A 23,085-nucleotide genomic window follows, 5' to 3' on the forward strand; every position below is an offset into this window, starting at 1 on the left:
CCCGAGACCACTTTCCCATGGTTCTAATCCACGTCGGAACCAACGACACCGCAAGGAGCAGCACGGACAGCATACCTGAAGACTTCAGGGCCCTGGGGGAGAAGCTGAGGAGGATGGATGCGCAGGTAGTCTTCTCCTCGATTCTCCCAGTGAGGGGCAAGGGCAGAGCCAGAGAGGATCGAATACAGAGGGCGAACGACTGGCTGCGAGGATGGTGCAAGGAGATGAACTTTGGGTTTCTGCACCATGGAGAAGCATTGCAAGGACTACAGGGACACGACAGGCTACACCTGACCAGAAGAGGGAAGAATGTCCTTGGACACCGTCAAGCCCGCCTACTCCACAGGGCTTTAAACTAGGTAAGTCGGGGGAGGGAACAGGCACAAACAACATACCTGGCGAACTAAACTGCCAATACATTTTTGAGGCTGAGGTAAGTAATCACTGAAATTCTAGGCCTGGGTCAGGGGTGGGTGCACACACTTTTGAGTCGGGAGTAGGGTCACATCATATTTATAATTCACATTGTAATTCCGGGTCTAGGGGGAGTACACACTGTAGTTCTGGGTATATGGGGAGTACACATTGTGGTTCTGGGTCTAAGGAAAGCACAAATAATGCTAAAGGTGTTCAAGTAGCTCAAGCAGGAATATCCCCATTGAGACGTAACAAAAATACAACATGGAGGGCTATGTACGTCAACGCACACAGTTTAGGAAACAAGATCCTGGAATTGGAAACAGAAATAAGGAATGCCGACCTGGATGTGGTGGCGATATCCGAGACCTGGCTCACAGACTCCCACGGGTGGGACATGGTCATACCGGGTTACAACTTGCTTCGCCGGGACAGTGAGGGCAGAATGGGAGGAGGTGTAGCATTATATACTAAAGATGATATTAAGGTCACGAGAATCTCAGATGTCCAGTATACTGGAGAATCCCTTTGGGTTAATTTGGCCAGAGGGAAGGACAAATGCTTGTATCTTGGTGTAATTTACAGACCCCCAAGACAACAGGATGACCTGGATATGGAAATAATCGGAGATATAGAAAATATCACCTTGCGTGGGGACACAGTATTGCTGGGTGACTTTAACATGCCTGATGTGGATTGGGTTACACTTACCTCTGCTTCCGGCAGCAGCAGGAGGCTATTAAACTCTATGAAGGGAGCAAGACTCAGCCAACTGGTGTTGGAACCAACAAGGGATCAGGCAATACTGGACCTGATACTTACCAATGGAGAAAGTATCACAGAGGTCTCGGTGGGCGACACATTGGCCTCCAGTGACCACAACATGGTATGGTTCAATCTCAGGAAAGGTTTCACTAAATCTACCACACTGACCAAGGTCCTCAAATTCAAGGACACAAATTTCAAAGAAAAGGAAGACTTCGTTCACCAGGCGCTACAAAGCCAAGCAGAAACCGATAACGTGGAAGATATGTGGTCGACTTTGAAAGCAACCATACAAGAAGCAACAAACCGCTATGTTAAATAAGTAAGTAAACGGCGAAGGAACAATAAGCCACAGTGGTTTACTGCGGAGATCTCAGACCTCATCAAGGAGAAGAAAAAAGCATTCATCTCTTACAAACAATCTGGGAAGCAGGACTCTAGAGCAGACTACCTGACCAAATCAAAAGCCGTCAAAACAGCAGTCAGGGAGGCTAAATTCCACATGGAGGAGTCTCTAGCAAAGAACATCCAGAAGGGAGATAAATCCTTCTTCAGGTATATCAGTGATAGAAGAAAAAACTCAAGCGGGATTGTACTTCTTAGGAATCCAGACGGAGACTATGTGGAAAAGGATTCGGAAAAAGCCCAACTATTAAATGAATACTTTTGCTCAGTCTTCACCCGAGAAGAGCCAGGGCTTGGCCCTCAGCTACAGACAAGGGTTGGCTCAGTTGACCCGTTTAGTAACTTTGAGTTTACGCCCAGCAGTGTCTACGGTGAGCTGTCAAAGCTCAAGGTTAACAAAGCAATGGGGCCGGACAACCTGCACCCCAGGGTGCTAAGGGAGCTGAGTGATGTCTTGGCGGAGCCACTGTCCGCGCTCTTCAACCTCTCCCTTAGTACAGGCAGCGTCCCGTTGGACTGGAGGGCGGCTAACGTCATTCCACTCCACAAGAAAGGCTCAAAGATGGAGACAGCAAACTACAGACCAGTGAGTCTAACATCGATAGTGAGCAAACTAATGGAAACTCTAATCAAACGCCAATTGGATAAGATCCTGGATGAGGAGAATCTACAGGATCCCCGACAACATGGATTTACTAAAGGGAGATCATGCCAATCCAACCTGATCAGCTTCTTTGATTGGGTGACGGGGAAGCTGGATATTGGGGAGTCCCTGGACATCGTGTACCTGGACTTTAGCAAAGCATTCGATAGCGTACCACACCGCAGGTTGCTGAGCAAGATGAGTTCTATAGGATTAGGCGACACATTGATGCAATGGGTTGGGAACTGGCTTGGAGGTAGGCTTCAAAGGGTGGTGATGAATGGCACCCCCTCCGAAATGACGGAGGTGATCAGTGGAGTGCCACAGGGCTCAGTCTTGGGCCCAATCCTATTCAACATCTTTATAAAAGACTTGGCAGAAGGGCTTCGAGGTAAAATAACATTATTCGCTGATGACGCCAAACTAAGTAATGTAGTGGGCAAATGCACAACAGACAAAGATTCAATGCCCGACAACATGATGCACGACCTACTCCTACTGGAGCGATGGTCTAGGACATGGCAACTCAACTTCAATGCCAAAAAATGCAAAGTTATGCACCTGGGCAGCCAAAATCCATGCAAGTCTTATACCCTTAATGGCGAGATCCTAGCAAAAACGGTAGCAGAACGAGACTTGGGGGTAATCGTCAGTGAGGACATGAAGTCTGCCAATCAAGTGGAACAGGCTTCGTCCAAAGCAAGACAAATCATGGGCTGCATACGAAGGGGTTTCGTCAGTCGTAAGGCGGAAGTCATTATGCCATTGTATAGATCCATGGTGAGGCCCCACCTGGAATACTGTGTGCAATTCTGGAGGCCGCATTATCGCAAGGATGTGCTGAGACTGGAGTCGGTGCAGAGAATGACCACCCGGATGGTCTCGGGACTCAAGGATCTTCCATACGAAGAACGGCTTGACAAATTACAGCTATACTCGCTCGAGGAGCGCAGAGAGAGGGGAGACATGATCGAGACGTTTAAGTATCTTACGGGCCGCATCGAGGCGGAGGAAGATATCTTCTTTTTCAAGGGTCCCACGACAACAAGAGGGCATCCGTGGAAAATCAGGGGCGGGAAACTACGAGGTGACACCAGGAAATTCTTTTTCACTGAAAGAGTGGTTGATCGCTGGAATAGTCTTCCACTACAGGTGATTGAGGCCAGCAGCGTGCCTGATTTTAAGGCCAAATGGGATCGGCACATGGGATCTATTCACAGGGCAAAGGTAGGGGAGGGACATTAGGGTGGGCAGACTAGATGGGCCGTGGCCCTTATCTGCCGTCTATTTCTATGTTTCTATGTTTCTATGAAGAAGAAGAAGAAGTCCTGGGCTGGGAGCTGGATCCAAGCGGAGGCTCAAGGCTGAAAGTTGGGTGTAAGAGGCATTCTCCATGCCATTAAGGCACTGCCGATGCAGCACCAGCCATAAATGCTGGTTTATTTTAGATGGTTTATCAGATGACCCTTTGTTGGATTGTAGATCACACATCTGAGTCCCTCCATGCTACTGTGTTGAGTCAGCTCATAGAATCCCCAGGAAGAACAGAAGTTAGGAGAGATGAAAGATAATTCAGTTTCTTCAGAACCTGGTGCGCTTTTTCTCCTTATCACAAGTGACTCTATACCAGTGGGTGGGTCTTAAAGCAGTTCCTCTATGCTGCTGTGTTGAACCAACTGGTAGAATCTCCAGGAATCTGCAGGAGTACCACTAGGGAGTCACCTGTTCCATTTTGAATCTAGTGCTACCAAGAGGCAGGAATGGCAAGTGATCATTCCTGCCCCAAATCACAAGTTAGTCACTCCCATAGTAAATTAAAAGATGCAGTAAAAGCCTAACTTTTACCACACCCATAATAATTACTCTATTAATATATACAGTATATAGTATATCTTAAATAATATTCTTTATCACCTGAATGATATTATGTTTCAATGAAATCATTTGCATCAAGGATATCTTCTTCATTAAGCAACACGCTATACTATATCATGCTTAAATCCAGTAAATTACCCATAAATTCAGGTCAGAAATCATTGTCATGGCAGCCTGCAAGGAAAGAAAGGGGTGAGCCCAGAACAGAGCAAAGAACAGTTACTCTGCTCCGTGATCCAGTCCATTTTTCTATTGCTCCTGTCCCTGGTCCACCTGCCCACTCACCTCTCTCCCCTGACTTTATAGGTCCATGCTCTTTTTATCTACAAATTAAGCTCTGAGATTATGATTCTGAGTATATGATTCTCTCTTTTTCAGAAGGCATGCCAATATTGTGCTATCTTTGAGGGAAGAAACTAATTATTAGAAATATTATCTATTTCTAAACCACTTTATTCTAATGGCTGCCTGAGTTGAATTATCTTAGGATCCTATTTTTTTGCCATGATGGCAGTAATGACAGGCAGATCCTTCATGTGTTGATATGTGTGGGGAGCTACTTTGGAGAAGAATTATCTTTCTTTTTTTTTTATCATTTTGAGCCAGGGAATTTGTTTGGGTTAATTTAGTTTCCACTCAGTTTGAGTCAAATACCTGAAACTCTCAACCCTTTTATAATTGATCTGTTAGACTGGGGCTTCCACTGAAGGGTATTAAAATATTGTATTTATGCAAATGGTATTAATTATCCAATTAAGGCCCCTTTTTACTAAGCCACGGAAGAGGTTTCTACCTGGAATGCTAAATGCTCAAACACTCATAGGAATTCTATGAGCATTGGAGCAGTGTCACAGCATTTAGTGCTCCAGGCCCGATTGGGGGGGGGGGGTTAATGAAAAGAAATATTTCAGTTCTCACACATAGAGGAAATGCAGACATAATTATGCTGCAAGAGACCCATTTGTCTTGTAAAGAAAGTAGCAAATTTAAAGATAAATGTGTTGGGGAATGTATGTTCTTTGTCACTTTTAATTAAAAGAATAGTGTTTCTATCTTAATCAATAGACTATGAATGCCTAAGTGCTCTCACACTGTGAGAGTCTCACAGGCTTCTGATGTTCAGGGCAGATGGGATCAAGTTTTGATGTCAGTTGAAAGTAGATTCATCATTTCTTTTTAACCTATATGCACCTATGTTTATTTGGTGACAGGTCAAAAGCACGCACCGACAAAGGCGCACTGAGACAACTGAGCGCAAGACACTTTACTGAATACAGATTGCGTTGGTGTTGTGATGTGGTTTGGGGGGTTGTAACCCCCTACATTATACTGAAAACTTCACTTTTTCCCTAAAAAACAGGGAAAAAGTTAAGTTTCCAGTATAATGAGGGGGTTACAACCCCCAAACCCCCCACAACGCAGCACAACACCGGCGCGATCTGTATTCAGTAAAGTGGGGGGGGGGGGTTCCCCACCAACACCCCCCGTCGGAGTGCCTTAAAACACTGTTTTTCTTCGGCGCGGGCTTCCGCCTTGCGCTCAGTTGTCTCGGCGCGCCTTTGTCGGTGCACGCTTTTGACTATGAACCGTTTATTTAACTTGACTTCATATATAGGGTACTCCAGCACAATTTAGGGATGAAACTAGCCAAAATAATTTTTCAAGAAAACCTTTAAATCTGTTCCCATATGCTTTATGGCAAAGTCTACTGACTATTTTAGTACCTGCCCTCTGGACCAACTCCATCCTGTTTATATCCTTTTGAAGGTGAGGTTTCCAGACCTGTACACAATAGACTGAATGAGGTCTCACCCAAGACCTATTCAGAGGCACTATCACTTCTTTATTTCTGATGGTCATTCCTCTCCCTATGTACCCTAGCATCCTTTTGGCTTTGGCTGTCGCTTTTTTCCACCTGTTTGGCTATCTTAATATTATCATATATGATCAATCTCAAGTCCTGTTTATCTTTCATGCACAAAAGTACTTCACTTCCCTATACTGTACTGCTTCCTCGATATTTTGCAGCCTAAATAATGGACCCTGCAATTTTTAGCATTAAATTCTAGAGCACTTTTAAAGCTTTGCTAGATCCCTCTTCATGCTATCTACACCAGTGATTCCCAACCCTGTCCTGGAGGACCACCAGGCCAATCGGGTTTTCAGGCTAGCCCTAATGAATATGCATGAGAGAGATTTGCATATAATGGAAGTGACAGGCTTGCAAATCTGCTCCATGCATATTCATTAGGGCTAGCCTGAAAACCCGATTGGCCTGATGGTCCTCCAGGACAGGGTTGGGAACCACTGATCTACACCATAAGGGGTGTCTACCGTACTGTAGATTTTGATAGTATCTGAAAAGAGGCAGTTCTTTTCCGTGCAGAATGGCTTGTGCAGATGAGGGCAGAGCTTGCAGGGATTGGGCAGGGACAGGGACAGAACATTCAGGGTCAGGACCAGGATGGAGATAGATCCCATGGAGGTGGAGACAAATTTGTCCCTGTGCCATTCTCTACTTTCTAGGTAGCCCTTCTGCAATATTGTTCACAAAAATGTTAAAAAGAGTCAGGTCAATTACTTGATTTGCTGTTGGTTGTTGCCTTGAAAGTTATTTGTTCCTCATGGAATGACTTATCTCAATTATCCTATGATAAGTGGTGGAACTTAGGGCTCCTTTTACAAAGGAACACTAGCGGTTTTAGCGCTAGCCGCTACACCTCCTTTTAAGCAGGCGGTAATTTTTCAGCTAGCGCACGCTATAGCACGCGCTAATCCTGTGCGTGCGCTAAAAACACTAGTGCACCTTTCTAAAAGGAGCACTTAGGGCTCCTTTTATCAAGGTGCGCTAGTGGGGTTAGCACGTCGGACATTTCATCACGCGCTAAACCCCGCGGCAAGCCAAAAAACTAATGCCTCGTCTATGGAGGCATTAGCGACTAGCGCTGCAGGCGATTTAACGCACGGTATTCCGTGCATTAAACCCCTACCGCAGCTTGATAAAAGGACCCCTTAGTTTGTTTAGCTAAAAAAAAACAAAAAACAAGATTCGACCACATGTTAACAAATGGTCTGCTTGAAAGAATATCTATCTTAATGTTTTTGCCTTTTCATAGTATATTGTATATTGTATTATTTTGTTATCATTCTTTTTTTTTCTCTCATTGTTATTCTTACATTTTATTATTATAATAAATAAACAAAGACAAAAAAAAAAAGAGTCAGGCCCAAGGCTTGGCAGTATTCCTTTCTCTGAAGGTTTTCCATTTACTAATACCATTTGTCACCTTCCATAAACTAGTAGGTTAGATATCTGCTCTATTCCCATTTGAGATTCTGAAGTATATAATTTATGGCAAAAGGTCAAAAATTGCTTATTAATTGCTTTTTCATCTATCTGCAAATTGCCCATGTTGTCTGTAATAGCAGTAATTTTCTTTCAGGATTTTTTCCCCCTTCTTAGCAAGCAGCCATAAATGTTCATGTTTTATTATATGCAACAACATAGTTTGCTTGTTGTACAAAAAATTATTTATTCACTCTGGCACTTAAGAGTTTAAAGCTTAATTTCTTGGCCATCCTTACTTCTCCAACAATGCTACAGTTCGTAAAATTTTTGTTTCATATGCAGTGCTCATAAATCTAGAGCAGGGGTAGGAAATTCTGGTCCTCAAGAGCCACAGGCAGGTCAGTTTTTCAGGATATCCACAATAAATATGCATGAGATAGATTTGCATCTCAAGAAAGCAGTGCATTGCAAATCCATCTCATGCATATTCATTGTGGATATCCTGAAAACCTGACCTGCCTGTGGCTCTCAAGGACTGGAATTACTTACCCCTGTTCTAGAGTATCTCAGGATACAATGTCATGTTGTTTTCTGCTTTTTGAGATACAAATGGGTTAAATGTTCAACAGCCAAGGTGATAGATTGGGACCAATTTTTCAACATTACAGGTGAAATCACATTTTCAAGATCTAAGTGTGGAAGCACCTGAGACCAAAATTAGTCCTTTTCTATCTTTTCTTCTTTCATAATTTTAAAACTATATCTAAGTTTTGGTATTTCAGGATTAATAACAAGCAATATTCTAACAGGGAGTGATCAGACCATATCAATGGACTCCATTTGTCATCTGTGAGTTAAAGTCTAGGCAGTGCCCTTTCTCATGAGTGATTTGTAATTAACAGAATTTCAGAGATAATGAGTCCAAGTAATTAATAAAATTCATTGCATAAGAGTGGGATTGATCTTCTAAATGCAATTCATTTCATCAGAGTGAGATCCATTTTCTAAATGTAAATGAACATCTCCTAACATAACTACCGAATTAAACATGGTATAAAAATGCATAAATTGAAAAAGGCTCATCTTAATTTCTCCCATCTCTAGCCCCCATGTGAGGACCAAGGCTGCTTTTCTCTGCCCTGGCACAACTTCTTTCTTGCACCCCTACCATCTGCCATCTTATATGGAAGAATGTCTCCTAGTGGTAGTACCACAAGACAATCACTAGGGGTCATAGCAGCCATTTTGTTACACTGAGCTAGATGGGGTAGAAGCAGAGGGACACCGCTTCCATCCCAGAGCAGTACTCTACCATTGATCACCTTAGGGTTGGCCCCAGAGGTGATGGTGAGTTGGATGGGTGGGAAGAGGGTGTCCTTTGACACAAATGGCAGGGCATGGGGTTGGGGAGCTACTTATGCAATGAGTCTGTTTGGAGGTACAGGAACACTATTGGTAAATGTGTGAGTGTTGGGAGACCTCATTGGTTTGCTCAGGGATGTCAGAGAACCAAAATGTAATGTTTGGGATGTTGGGGCATCTCAGTGGAGATGAACTGAAATGTGATATGTGGAGATGTCAGGGTGTTAAGGGAGAGGAGTGGAAGTGTAAATCTTATGAAGGGGGGCAGGAATGGGTGGTACCACCACAAGTGTCTGTACCGGTGATTGTTAACACGAGGCCTGCACCATCAGATCAAGCATGTAACATGATAATCGTGCATTTACAGCCTGCCCTATATTGTAAATATTTTCTCCTGTGATTGCTTTCAAAGCATCCATTAGAGTAATTATATATCACTATCACTGTTCCTGAAGTCCCTGATTCATCCAGCAGGAGGTTATCAATTAACTGGAGTAAATAACAGTAATAAATCTGTTAAAATAAACAAAGTTCAAGTAGCCTTGTATTAGGAAAGGTAGGCAAACCCCTTCCTATACGTTTTTTAAAATGATCTTTACTTTGAATTGTGCATCATATTATCATCTCCCAGTAGAGGTGAGGCAGACAATGACTGTGGCTGACATCAAGAAATCGTGGGACAGGCATGTGGGGTCTCTTAGGGAGAGAAGGAGATACTGGATGCTGCGGATGGGCAGACTGGATGGGCCATTTAGCCTTTATCTGCCGTCATGCTTCTAGGTTTCTAGGTTTGTCAACTGATTGAATTTCCAGTACAGGTTAATTCTGTCCTGGTTAGACTCTGCTGTCTGCATGGACTTGAAATTCTGCTTTCTTTATAGACAACCCAAAGAAAACAAGACTATATAATGGCATGCAGGCAGAGACGAAATCAGGACTGGTTGGCTAGGCTGAAACAGCATTAAAATATGAATGAATCTTCAAATTATTTTCCCGATATGCAGAGTCATATGCCCGACACTGACTACATCTGGAATTAGGTAGAAAACACATGCACACATACACACGTTGAATTTCTTCATGTCCTAAAGTCAGTTTGAAGTAAGGACAAAATTGCCTGCCAATATTTCAGTCACCACATTGTCTACCCTGAACATGCTCCAAACCACCTCTTTAGCTTAACCCCTCGTGAAATAATATGCAAGCATAACCTTCTCAAGTTTCTATTGTAAAACCTTATGAATGCCTATTGGGTCAGAAATCAAGCCTGCTATATCTATTGACCTGAATAGAAATAGAAACCTAATTTAAAAATGCAAAGCTGCTGAGGAAGGAATATATTTATTTCAAAAATGTACCCATGGAAACTATTTAAGCATCACAAAAAGAGTCATAGAAACTATATTTAAGTATCACAAAATATTTGTAATGGCTTTTTTAAGAGAGTAAAAGTCACCTGTTAAACACACACACACTCACACTCACACTCATAATAAATGTGCAGAGTTGATTTAGAAAGTGGATAGGCTGTACCCATTAGCTAATAACCAGAAAGGACAGTTTGCAAAAGTCATCTAAGTGCACAGTGATGTACTAAAGGGCGGAGTGGACATGGTCCCTGGAAGCAGTAGAAAACCCAGCTCCAGGGGTGGCTGTCTCAATATATCCAAAATACAGCCATAAAAATCATCACTAACACAAATAAATTGACCATGTTACCCCTCTGTTAAAAAAACACTCATTGGCTGCCTATTCCACACAGAATTACTTACAAAATCACCATTCTCTCTTTCAAAGCTCAAAAAACTAAAGAACCTGCATTTAACCACAATCATCTTATCCCACACGATCCGCTTAGAACACTAAGATCCACCATTCAACATCTTCTTCATGTGCCCTCTTTAAAAATCATCAGTGCCTGTAGGGCTACCTCATTTGCCGTTACTGCTCCTATAATTTGGAATTTCCTCCCAACCCATATAAGGGCAGAAAATAATCTAGAAAAATTCAAAAGAAAATTTAAAATTATTTCTTTTTAAAGACACTTAGGAAATCTGATCTGGTCCACGTAGCATTCTGTTTAATTTAAACTCTGATCTCTCCCCATCCCCTTGATTCTTACCATTAATGTGTTCTTTTCTCTAAATATTGTAAGAACATAAGAACATAAGTAATGCCTCTGCTGGGTCAGACCAGAGGTCCATCATGCCCAGCAGTCCACTCACGCGGCGGCCCATCAGGTTCAGGACCTGTATAGTAATCCTCTATCTATACCCTTCTAACCCCTTTTCCTTTAGGAAATCATCCAATCCCTTCTTGAATCCCAAAACCGTACTCTGTCCTATCACGCCCTCTGGAAGCGCATTCCAGGTGTCCACCACCCTCTGGGTGAAGAAGAACTTCCTAGCATTGGTTCTGAATCTGTCCTCTTTTAATTTTTCCGAATGCCATCTCGTTCTTGTAGTTTTCAAAAGTTTGACGAATCTGTCCCTCTCCACTTTCTCTATACCTTTCATGATCTTGTAAGTCTCTATCATATCCCTTCTAAGACTCCGCTTCTCCAGGGAAAAGAGCCCCAGTTTCTCCAATCTTTCAGCATATGAAAGATTTTCCATACCTTTTATCAAGCGTGTCGCTCTCTTTTATCGCGCGTTAATTGGTTAGCGCATCTTAGTAAAAGAGGGGGTAAGATTATGATGTCAGCTTTATGCCTATGTATCTGGGTGGAAGAGTGTGGGTACACCTCTCCGTTAGTCTGAGGCTTTTCTTTCGTTTAAGTTTTGTGTTTTCTGTGGTGTGCTTATTTTGGGAGTGTTTTTTATGTTCTTGTTGGTATCAGCTTACTTCATGCATATCTGTACCCTATTATGTTTTTTTCCTCCCCATCCTCTTTTTTATTTTTGAAATGATGTAGCCCTTGCAGATTCCCTCCTGTTAAGTCTCCCCCTCTATCTTTAAAGAGTTTATGTTAACTTCCCTTGAAAGTACATTTTTTTCTTTTTTTTTTTTTTGTAAATCTTTATTCATTTTTAAAACTACAATTGTGCATAATAAATCATTTACATAGAATATTAAAATTTAAGCACAATAAACTTACCAAGATTATTAACAAAAAATTATTTCTCCCCTCCCTTCCATCAGTTAATCAATAAATAAAATTCTGATAAGAACATAAACATATCCATTCAACAATTGCAAAAAACCCTCCCCACCTACCCCCTCCCAGGATTTGCATAATTTCCCATTTACCAAGATCAACCTGTACAGTACTTAGTTAATGGTTCCCAAACATCCATGAATTTTTTGTAACTACCCTTCTGAGTAGCCATAAACCTTTCCATCTTAAAAACATAACACTGGGACTCCCACCAAAACGAATAATTTAATCTATCCCAATTTTTCCAATTTCTTAAAATAAGCTGCATGGCAACCCCTGTCATTATAAAAAAAAGTTTATTATTTCTCATAGATATTTGACTTTTTCCTCATAAATGTACCAAATAAAATCGTATCATACGATAACGCCACTGGATTCTCTAAAAGATTATCAACTTGATCCCAAAGAGAATTCCAAAGTTTCAGTATCAAGAGAGTATAATAAATGATTTAACGTCCCAACTGCGAGATGACAGTGCCAGCATCTATCAGATTTGGAACTATCTACTTTATGTAAATGAACTGGGGTCCAAAAAGCTCAATGCAATAAGAAAAACCATGATTATCTCATAAATGCAGACACCGTACATTTCTTTATTTTATATGTAAACCGCATAGGTTGTTATAAGCTTGACACTTGAAACTTGTCATTTGATTCTTAGTAACTTGCTGGATGAGCAGTCACATGAAAAAGTGGCAGGAGGGCAGTTAGGCTCGTCCCTTAGCAATGCTGGTCTAGAAAAAGCTTCATCTTCCAACACCTTCCTTCCAGTATTGACACACTGTGTTCTGCAAAGACTTAACTTTCATATACAGCTTTTTGTGGGGATGAGGTTGTGATGAAATTCACTGTACAAGGCATGGTCTAAAGAAATATTACTATTGAAAACTGGAACAAATTACCCAGACACTTTACAACTGCATTTAATTGAATATTCTCCCACTAAGAACTCTAAAGATACCATAATATTATTTTTGCATATGTTGTATTTGCATATACTATGATAATGCAACCAAATTAATATATAATAGGTAAAGCCAAATTGTGCTATTTTAAATCATTTACCACCTTTTAGTGCATAGATCCTTTGCTATCTTAAAATCACAACAATTCAGTGACCATTTTCAGCAATAATTTCATGACTACAAATAGTAGAGCATAATTCTTCTCTAGCAGGATAATGTTTCATGGCTGAAGAGAGAAGTCTACAAGCTTTTTATGGATCAAAACCAATTCATCCTTAAATTAATGTATTTTTAACAGAATTAATCTTTTAGTTTTTCTCTACTGAACTGTGTAATATATTGTATTTAAAAAGTCATCCCTAGTTGCATAGATTCAATTTTGCTTAGCCAATTAATTAAAAATACAGTGACAAGAATATTGTTTGCCTGGGCAGAAGAAACATGGAAATATTAGTGTGCAGCCTAAAATAACAGCATCAGTAGCTCAGAAAAATATGCTCTGTCTGCAAACTGTTCTTGCAACTTGTGAAAAGCTAATGCCAATGAAAATTTGAAAATACCTTGGGAAACTTTTTACCTGATGAAGGCTCATATTTGTTAAGTTGGCTGTCATTCCGTTTATCTTTCACACAATCCTGTCAGCTTTTACGCAGAAATCTTTACAACATATGAAAACACTCAAAACTGCACTGTGTATTCCCACATGGGCTGGAACTGAAATCATTCTGTAGATCACTGGACTGAAAAGCCTTGATTCTATAAATGGTGCCTAGAGGCACCTAAGGTGTCCTAGAGGTAGGCTCCAGTATATTACGAACACATTACACCTATTTTTTTTATTATTTTTTTTTTATAATCTCTTTATTGAGCAAAAAGTGAATATCATACAAAAGAGCACTCAGGATCAAGCGAAAAAGGCAAACATCAAATCCCCAGAAAAACAAACAAAACAGACAAGAACGCGTGCAATACAATGAACCTAGTGCAATATATCAATTGCCCAACAACACAGTTATCAAGTTTTATATCCAGCCCCGCCCCAACCATCCCATCCCTCCCCCCCCCCCCCCTCGAGTGGAAAGCATGCCAGGAGGAAACAGATAGACCCAGGAAAAGCTAAAAGAAGAAGATGCAGCAGAAGAGGAGAGTGTGTGGATTATTCTGAAAAACAAATGTAGTAGAAGAGAAAGAAAAGGGAAAAGAAAAGAAACAAAAAGGACTGAAGAAAACAGAAAGGAGAGAGAAGAAATAAGATCCTACCGGGGAATCCAGGCCCAAACTTCGAGTTAAGAAGCAGACTCCTCGACCTGTGGGGCAAGGAGGCCCAATACACCTCCCAAATATCCTGGAACCTATCCCAGCCACGCAGTGCTCTATCCGACACAGCTCTGCGCTCCAATAAAGTCAATTCAAAAAGAAACCGCTTCCAATGACCCACAGAGGGAGAGGCAGGCAGCCGCCAGTATACCAAAATCACCCGCTTAGCCAGTAATAAAGCTTTAAACACAAAAAGGCGATGCCCCTCCCCCCGGAGAGACTCCCCAAATCAGTAGCAACAGAAAAAGGGCGAGCTGCGGGGAGCAAGCAGGTAAAGCAGACACAAGGGTACTGAGATATTTCCATTACACCTATTTTTTAAAAGATTGCACTGGTTGCTGATTCTGTTTCATATCCTATTCAAAGTTTTGAAACTTGTCCAACAAGGTGTTTATGCCATGCTGTCGAATTATTTGACAAAATGCCTAACTTTATACTCCGCCTAGGATGCTGGGGATCACAGAATTGTTGGTTGTTAGACACATCAAAGGGCAATATTTTACGATATGTATGGACCAAAAATATATGTTTCTCTATAGCTGGACCGTTTATGTGGAATGCATTGTCTGGTACCTTACGGTTTTGTAGAAATCTATTGCAGTTTAGAAAGTTTCTCAAGATCCATTTGTTTGTTCAAGCTTTTCTAAACTATTATTCTGCTTCCGGAATTAATATTATACTTTCTGAATAACTTTTTTGTTTGTTGCAGACTATTAGTTTTGTGCTGCTTGATTGAAGTAATGTAGTGGATGAGTGGTTGAGATGGTATAATCTTATGATTTTTGCTGATTTAGGGGATCTTTATGTTGTCAAGTCCTGAAATATGTATATAATACTGTGAGCAGCCTTGGATATAGGCGGATTAAAAATGTTTTAAAAAAATAAATAAATTAGGCCAGGTTTTACCTAGTGGTGCCTATATCTCCCATGCATATTCGCCATCTCTAACAATGCCTACTTTTCAGATGTCGTCAGATGATGGTGGTAAATGACTTTCGAAAAGTAGTGCAGAGTCCGGTGATTACAAAACTTGACTTCCATAATGCATTGCTTTTAGGCATCGTAAAATACAGAGTGAAAGCTCTGCAGGTTGTGAAAAATACTACAGCACGATTGATTTCTGTGGTACCTAGGTATGAGCATATTTTGCCAATGTTAAAACAAGAAAATGCAGGAAATGCAATGATTTGCTAATGCATTTCTATGCTAATGCTCATTCCATCTGAACCATCTTACAGTAAACTTCCTTATTTTAAAACATAAAGCAAACTCTCACAGCAACAGATTCAGTCCATATACCAAAGCCAGAATTTCATTTATACCGGCTGAAAGGTTTGATAGAGGACCTAAGGGATATCAGACAGCCCTCCAAACAACATAGTTTGGATGGGTAAATTCCTCATTTGTCCCAAGGTACCTCCACCATCTAATTTTATATATATCTTTTTCTTATTCGTAATTTTTTATATATATTTTTTTTTATCTTATAACTTGTTTTTCTTAAGCATATTAGATGTACTTAGCTTTTTTGCTAGCATTCAGCTGCAAACTATTTCCCCGAACGCCAACGCATTTCGAGATCTTTGTCAAGGCGAAAAGGGGAACTGGAAACAAAAAAGAACAAAAAACATGATTAAAAAACTAAGCAAGAGTCAGGGAAAATTTCAAAACACTGACCCCAAAAATATAATACTATCTAAGGACTTACCTTGATATTAACAAAGAACGGCATACCGTCTACCCGTATCCAAAAATAGTAGTAGTAACTGACTGAATCTGAGGCTTTAAATAATCCCACCCCTATGACGTCATATCCTGGAAAAAAGACTGACACTACCTGAATTTCTTTTAAAGGGGACTGACACTTCCTACAAATCTGCTTGGGCAAGCCAATCCGATGTTTCATTCAAACCATTAGGGGACATGGAATTAAGTTTAAACATCCAACGGAGCTCACAACGATTAAGTCTCCTGATAACACAGGAGACTTAATCGTTGTGAGCTCCGTTAGATGTTTAAACTTAATTCCATGTCCCCTAATGGTTTGAATGAAACATCGGATTGGCTTGCCCAAGCAGATTTGTAGGAAGTGTCAGTCCCCTTTAAAAGAAATTCAAGTAGTGTCAGTCTTTTTTCCAGGATATGACGTCATAGGGGTGGGATTATTTAAAGCCTCAGATTCAGTCAGTTACTACTACTATTTGTTAATATCTTTGTTAATATCAAGGTAAGACCTTAGATAGTATTATATTTTTGGGGTCAGTGTTTTGAAATTTTCCCTGACTCTTGCTTAGTTTTTTAATCATGTTTTAAACATCCAACGGAGCTCACAACGATTAAGTCTCCTGATAACACTATCAGGAGACTTAATCGTTGTGAGCTCCGTTGGATGTTTAAACTTAATTCCATGTCCCCTAATGGTTTGAATGAAACATCGGATTGGCTTGCCCAAGCAGATTTGTAGGAAGTGTCAGTCCCCTTTAAAAGAAATTCAGGTAGTGTCAGTCTTTTTTCCAGGATATGACGTCATAGGGGTGGGATTATTTAAAGCCTCAGATTCAGTCAGTTACTACTACTATTTTTGGATACGGGTAGACAGTATGCCGTTCTTTGTTAATATCAAGGTAAGACCTTAGATAGTATTATATTTTTGGGGTCAGTGTTTTGAAATTTTCCCTGACTCTTGCTTAGTTTTTTAATCATGTTTTTTGTTCTTTTTTGTTTCCAGTTCCCCTTGTCGCCTTGACAAAGATCTCGAAACGCGTTGGCGTTCGGGGAAATAGTTTGCAGCTGAATGCTAGCAAAAAAGCTAAGTACATCTAATATGCTTAAGAAAAACAAGTTATAAGATAAAAAAATATATATATAAAAAATTACGAATAAGAAAAAGATATATATAAAATTAGGTGGTGGAGGTACCTTGGGACAAATGAGGAATTTACCCATCCAAACTATGTTGTTTGGAGGGCTGTCTGATATCCCTTAGGTCCTCTATCAAACCTTTCAGCCGGTATAAATGAAATTCTGGCTTTGGTATATGGACTGAATCTGTTGCTGTGAGAGTTTGCATTCCATCTGAAAACATCTTCAGAATACTCTGACAGTAATGAACGATTCAAAGCTTGTTTGTATTTCTGAACTGTTTGGATTTGATTTGTTTTGCCTGTACAGTATATACCAATTGGTTTTGCCATCTACCATGGAATGGATCGTTTGATCTAATGCTTTTTTGCATCCTTAATTGTTAAAATGTAATTTGACTTGGTATATTGACATTTTATAAGGGGGGGATGTTAATGGTGTCTAGTTATCTTTATGTTATATGTGGAAATCGCAGGGAACGTAAGATAGTATGTATGTGATATGTAAACCGCATAGTTGTATGCGGTATATAAATTTTAAAATAAATTTTAATAAATAACTACACTGGTTACCGATAGAGTTTAGGATTAAATATAAAGTTTTGACAATTGTGCATCAATCTATTGCACAGAGCTGTTAGCATTTAACATAGGCACTGAGGAAGTACTGAGGAAGCAGCAATGCGATTGTCGACTGAGTCAGTTGAAGAGACTCATAAGAGAACACAGTCAACAGCAATATCAGTTGCAGGTCCACGGTTGTGGAATCAGATGTCAGGCCATTTGAGGTTATGTAGGGCAGTGATTCCCAACCCTGTCCTGGAGGAACACCAGGCCAATCGGGTTTTCAGGCTAGCCCTAATGAATATGCATGAGAGAGATTTGCATATGATGGAAGTGATAGGCATGCAAATTTGCTTCATGCATATTCATTAGGGCTAGCCTGAAAACCCAATTGGCCTGGTGTTCCTCCAGGACAGGGTTGGGAACCACTGATGTAGGGTGATAAAATCTTATAAAAAGGAATTGAAAACATAGGGGTCATTTTACTAAGGAGGGGCTTTAGGCACAAACCAAACATAGTCTTAGGCCTCCATCCTAATGTATTCTGGGATGCACTGGGAGTGGCCTAAAACTCTAATTGGCCAGATCCCTAAGGTCACACCTATGGCCACTCCCTGTGACATAGATGCCGGATAGAGAATTGGGGTGGTTAGGTGGGGTTAGGCATCTGTCCGTTAAGACAGACGAGATTCTGTATAGGATGCCTGTGTGCGATTCTGAAAAGCTGCTTAGGCAGCTGAGACTGGGCATCCTATACAGAATCAGTCCCTAAGTGCCTGATTCTATATACGATGCTAATAGCACCTAACCTGTAGGCATCTCTCCTCATGGTTGTCCTTTATAGAATCATACCTAGCGACACCTAAGTAGACATACTGTAGGTATTGCTAGGCATCCTAGAGGTAGGCATCAGTATATTAGATCAGACCTATTATCTGCCCCTAAACACACCTACTTTTCAGGTAGTGTTGGAGAGTGCCTCGACTTAGGCATCACTAGGCACTGTGTGGATATCCACATGCAACCTAAATTGGCAATATAAAAAATTTGTTTTTTCGAATGGATTTTTAATGGCATGGTCAATTAGCACACAGTCAAACAATCCCCAAAAGGAAGAAGACCCACACATATTATTATTGGCACCATTAATAATATGCTCCACAAAGGACAGGAGAAGCCTCGGAAGTGTATGGGAGTCTCCCAGAGATAACTTATACTTCTTAATAGCTCTCCTTTTCAGTCATAAAAACCTCTCCTCTGGTGCATTAACAATTCAATATCTTCATCACATTTTGCAAAATTTCTAAGGTTCTCTTCTTACACACAACTTAAATATTGTGCCAATTTATATGGCAGCTCCATAACAATTTCTTAATGGCAGTTATTCATTAGAAAACCCAAAATACAGGTAATACACTTATCTTTTTTCACTTCTTCAATTGCAGCACAAAACTATCCAAAACAAAAGATTCTGTGGAAACCAATGTTCCTGATGCAGGCTTTTATTCAGTCTACAGAATCAGAAGAATCCACATATACAAGATAAGGGGGACCCAACACGGTCCATGTTTCAACCAGCACGCCTTCCTCAGGGATCCTGATGGTACTGATTGTATCACAAAATATGTAGAAGTTGAATTAAAAGCCCTTAAACACATCATGTGCATGAAAACCACTTGAAAAACTTATGATATAATCAATACCATCGGGACACCTGAGGAAGACGTGTTGGTTGAAACACGGACTGTGTTGGGTCTCCCTCATCTTGTATATGCAGATTCTTCTGATTCTATAGACTGAATAAAAGCCTGCATCAGGAACATTGGTTTCCACAGTCTCTTTTGTTTTGGTTCATTGTTTCTCTGTGGAAATCTTGGGTTCTTCTCCATTGTTTGTCAGCATAAAATTATCCACATCTCGAATAGTAGGATATTCTACATCCATAAATCGATTCTATCTACTATTCAATTGGTGATGACCAGTTCCAATGCCATCATAGCTTATGTTGAAATGAAATAACACTAAAATTAAACAGCCATGAGCTATTCTGTATTATAACATGTTCTTATAGCACATATTAAATTAACATGTTGTGAACAAAATAATGATAACATTGATTGATAACATTTCAACAAAAAAGCTGTCTTCTGCAGCTCATAAAGCATAATATACATACAGTACAAACAACATATGTTCTTTTGCCTCAGTAAAGTCAGCTGCACTCTATTTAACCTGTCACAGTGCCTCATTTATTGTGCATAAGTTTCACTTCATTAAATGATATATTAGAATGATTTAGCCCCTTTCTCGTGATAATTTATCAACTATCACCTAGGTAATGGGGCACCACAGTTAAAAATATGTGACTGTAAAAGATAATTCTAGAATCATGGGTCGGAGAGAAAATTAGTGCCTACAGTAAATGCAAAGATGGTCAGATCAGACTGAAAGAGAAAATGTTTTAGGCTTATCTTCATCTGGAAAAAGCACTATTCATTCATGATTTAATCTCTTGCAGAAATGTAACATCGTATCAGCAACCTGGATAAGTGTTGCCAAAGTTAATGGTCTAGCAAACAGAGCTGATCTCGCTGGTACATGAATTACGAGAGAAGTGAAAATTTTTCATCTCTTTAGCAGACACGTTTCTACTCCTGGGTGTTGCTCGGCTGGGGAACAGTGCATTCCCTGCCACTGTCAGCCACCGCTGCACATGAAAAGAGCGAGCTATTGTAATTAAAAAGCAGAAGTATTGATAAAGTCCAGGTTGAGTTCAGACAGCTGGAACCAAAAACCTTACAGAAAATGTCTTTTAGCAAACCACTTGACACATGGCAAAGATGTTGTAATTAAAAAGTGGAAATATTGATGTAATTCAGGTTGGATTCAGATAGTTGGAATCTGGAGAATTTGGAAAGGATCCCTTTCTTTTTTTCAAACTCCATCCAGCATTAAGCCTGCAACAGCCCACAGAGCACAGATTAATGACCACGCTAAGCAAGTTAACTACTGCTAAAATGATAGATTAACTACTCCAAGTGTTACATGTGCCTTTGCCTTTACAGAATAATTTTCTAACAGAAAGCAATAGAGAAAGTACATCTTAATGCTGAAATGATTTTTCTAAGCAAACTCAAAACTTAGGCCCTTTTTTTTACTAAGCCACGGTAGAGGTTTCTACAATGGCCCAGAACGCTAAATGCTCCGACGCTGCTCTGACACTCATAGGAATTCCGAGTGTCGGAGCATATAGTGCTCTGGGTCGCAGTAGAAACTGCTACTGTAGCTTAGTGAAAGGGGAGGCTAGTATGAAAACCTTGTGCCGCTCCTTGTGACCTTGGGCAAGTCACTTAATCCTCCCCTGCGAGCCCACCGGGACAGAGAGAGAAAATGATTGAAGTACCTGTATGTAAACTGCTTCAAGTGTGGTTGTAAAACTAGAAAAAGGTGGTATACAAGTCCCAATCCCCCCTCCCCTTCCCTTTATCATACTGAAAGACACCCTAAATAGGTTCTCTGGAAGGAAAATGGGGGCCTCTTCAACCTTGAAAAGAGAAGACTGAGAGGGGACATGATCGAAACATTCAAGATATTGAAGGGAATTGACTTAGTAGAGAAAGAGAGATTCTTCACCCTCTCCAAGGTGAAGAGAGCTAGAGGGCACTCGCTAAAGTTAGAAGGAAAAAGATTCTGTACAAACGTAAGGAAGTTCTTCCTCACCCAGAGAGTGGAACACTATCTGGAACACTCTTCTGGAGGCTATTATAGGGGAAAACACCCTCTAGGGATTCAAGACAAGGTTGGATAATTTCCTACTGGAACAGAACATGCGCAAGTTCTTACAGCAGACGTTTCTACCATGGACCAGGGTGCTAAATACTCCAGCGCTGTTCTGATGCTCAAATGAATTCTATGAGCATTGGAGCAGCATCAGAACATTTAACACTCTGGGTTGCGGCAGAAACATCTACTGCAGCTTGGTAAAAAGAGGTGGGGTGTAAATGATCAAATATACAATTTTGAGGGTTGATTTCTTGGTTCAGGCCATAGTGCTTTAAACTGGCACAGCGGGCTCAGATATAAGAACATAAGAACATAAGAAGTTGCCTCCGCTGAGGCAGACCAGAGGTCCATCTCGCCCAGCGGTCCGCTCTTGCGGCGGCCCATCAGGCCCATTGCCTGAGCAGTGGTCCCTGACTAGCTCTATAACCTATCTCTACTCCTATTCCTGTAACTTACCTCTACTCCTATCCCTACAACCCATATCTACACCTATCTATACCCCTCAATCCCTTTGTCCTCTAGGAACCTATCCAAACCTTCTTTCAAGCCCTGTACAGATAGATTTATTTATATATATATATATATTTTTTTTTTTTTTTTTTTACTTTGCATTAGTAAAAGGATCCCTTAATCCTATTGGTTTCAATATTTCTAGTGTCTATTTCTACTGAAATATATGCATCCATATTTTTCTCAAAATCTTAGAGTCATTGTTGACTGGAATTTGATCCCTGCTTTTTTCACCCAAACAGAATGTCAAAGAAGTTATGCACAAATAAGGATAGGACCTAAATTCCTAGCCATAGAAGATTAGCACAAAAAATAATAAAATATCTTGTAGATACAGAGATATGAACTTTAAATTTTTGTCTAGGTAAAATAGTTACCTGGATAAATCTTAGTACACTTCTCCCTCCTTATTTGAGGTTTCGGTAACCACGGTTTCGACTGTTCGCAGTTTTTAGCGGGCTGGCTCCTCCCCCCCAAAATACATCATCCATGGCCAATTTATACAACTAGAAACAAAAATTTATACAATTGCCACCAACACCTATTCCAAATCAAGTAAAGGAGTGCTTACCTGCCATTGCAAAGGGGTGGGCTAAAGTCTCATTTCCATCTGGCCAAGTGCAACCACAGCTCATCTCCGTCGGGATCCTCACATGCCAGGTGGCTGCTATTGCCGCCCCCCCTGTCCCCTCCCTTCTCAAGCTCCTGTTGCCATGGCCTGGACTGGAGTGCCGCCCAGCCATTTGCCGAGACCGTCACGTGAGCGCCGCTGGAATTTGGGTCCACGGCTTTGAAGAGAAGAGACGGGCTGGGCGCGAAGGGGACCCGGAGGTAAGAGCAGCGGCTTGGTGGGGTAGGAGGGGCTGGACCGATGCAGCGGGAGTTGGCGGTGGGCTTCTCTGTTTCCCCTGCTCTGTAGACGGGGCCAGGGTTAAGGAGAGACCTGGGCAGGAGGGGGGAGGAGGCGAATAACTTTCTATAAAATGGAAATGGGATACACATGTGGTATCTCTAGGGGGGTAAATTCAAGGGGGTGGGGTCGTTAGAGTGGGCAGACTTGATGGGCTATGGCCCTTTTCTGCCGTCATCTTCTATGTTTCTATGTTATTCACGGTTTTATCATATTCTTGAGGGCTTTTAACAGAAAACCGCAAATAACATAGGAGAAAGTT

The sequence above is a fragment of the Geotrypetes seraphini genome, chromosome 1, assembly GCF_902459505.1.
Source record: "Geotrypetes seraphini chromosome 1, aGeoSer1.1, whole genome shotgun sequence".
NCBI classification, from domain to species: domain Eukaryota; kingdom Metazoa; phylum Chordata; class Amphibia; order Gymnophiona; family Dermophiidae; genus Geotrypetes; species Geotrypetes seraphini.